Consider the following 2,006-nt stretch of genomic DNA (forward strand, 5'->3'; position numbering starts at 1 on the left):
AATTTCAATAGGGTGGCCAGGTGTGGTGGCTCACGCCTGTAATCCTAGCATTCTGGGAGGCCGAGACAGGTGGATTGCAGGTGGATTGAGCTCAGGAGTTCCAGACCAGCTTGAGCATGAGAGACCCCACCTCTGTCACTTAGATGTAAGCATTTCACATTGTTTATCAAACCAGCATACTGTACCTCATAAATGCATTAATGTACACAGTTATGATTTAATAAAGAATTAAAAAAAGAAATTATAGCAATTTTTAAAAAGGAAAAAGAAATAAGGATAGAAAAAGCTAGCGAGGGTAGAGGTGGGCACCTGTAATCCCAGCTAGGCTGAGGCAGGGGGGTCATTGAACTTCAGGGTGTGAGATTGCCGTGAGCTATGGCACCACAGCAATCTACCTAGGGCAACTGAGGGAGACTCTGTCTCAAAAAAGAAAAAAAAAAAAGATGAAAAGGAATGAAGAATTTCAAGGAGGCCAGGGCAGAGCATTCGATCAAGGTGGGCTCTTCTCAGTAACAGGTTCTACGCGGCTTCACATGTATCACATTCATGCAGCCCGTTCCACTTGCTCCCCGAGGTAGCTCCCTCCCAAAGCAAAGCTCAATCCAAGGGCAAGCTAATATCAGCCCGTTTCGTTCATTTGTCTCACATGTGTCAAATTGACCCTGGAGAAAAAAATGTAAGAAGATGAAGAAAGATTACACGTTACACAAATTGAGTTCTCTGTGAGGAGAAAAAAATGATCTAGAATGAGCAAGAAGTATCTTTATTACCCACCTGCTGAATCAGGAGTTTGCCCTGAAGTCTAAATATCCCAGGTGATAAGCCTATTGGACCTGACTTCAGTAGTGCTCACATTATGACAACCGCAAAAGCTTCTACGTGATGACACAGACATCCCTTACATCCCTTAGAACATCTTCCATGAAGCCCTGTTTAGAAATAGTACATCCTAAAGGCAGTATGCGCATTTACACGGAAAAGGAGGACCTTTCCATTTGAATTAACATATCTATGTGCCTTTAACAAAAATGTTCTTATCAGCGTGTTTTCTCTTCCCTTCCCTTCCTCTCCTTGTCTCTTTTTTTTTTTTTTTTTTTAATTGAATGGTAACTGTATACATTGATGCACTTTGGGGGTACAGTGTGGTGTTTTCATAGAAAATCCAAGACTCTTCCATCAAACTGGTTAACATAGCCTTCGTGTAACTTTCTTAGTTATTATGTCAAAACATTCATATTCTACTCATAGAAAGATTCACTTGTACCCTTGCAAGATGAACCACAGAAGTGAACCCTCGAATTAACAGAAGGGGGGAGGGAGAGGGATTCCTTGTCTCTTTTTGTTGCTTTCCACAGATACTGGAATATTCTATTCTTTATTCAGATGCAGCTTGCAAGGTTATGTTCAGTTTACAAAAATTGAGCAGTTGACTTATAAGTTGTACTTGCAAGTTTATTTATATGTTTTCTAACTTAGGGTGTATTTCATTAAAAGTTTAAAAATGTAGAGAAAAGGCTTTTGGGGGGTTGATATGTGTGCGGAGAAGGGAATGAGGATAGAGCTTGAGGAGGACGGGGAGGGTGTTGCCCCCCGCAGGGTGGTCTTCAGAAGCTGGGCCTGACTTCTGTGAGCGCTCTCCAACCCAGGGCATGAAGTGCTCTGTGCTGGGGGTGATTCTCTTAGTCACCAGTGACTCTTGCAGAGCTGATAGCTAACTGCTGGTCAGAGGTCTCAGGTAACAGGAATGTTTCCATTGAAAATAGCACAAACAACAATTTTAACCCATTTCTCCTCAGCTTTCCTTTCACTGTATTATTTTTAAACATGTTTGATCCTTTTGGGAGAGTAGGGATTGGGCTTCAGGCTTGGAGGGATAAGTGAGCTTCTCGGCAGCACCTCTACTGACCTCAGCTTGAGAAGTTGGGAAGCAAACCGAAAAGTTATAAAATGGATAAATGAGCCAAAAAAAAAAAAAAGTTTAGGGTAAAAATAAAATTACTGACCTT

The sequence above is a fragment of the Otolemur garnettii genome, unplaced genomic scaffold (genome assembly GCF_000181295.1).
Source record: "Otolemur garnettii isolate 467f Iridium unplaced genomic scaffold, OtoGar3 scaffold00054, whole genome shotgun sequence".
NCBI lineage: Eukaryota > Metazoa > Chordata > Mammalia > Primates > Galagidae > Otolemur > Otolemur garnettii.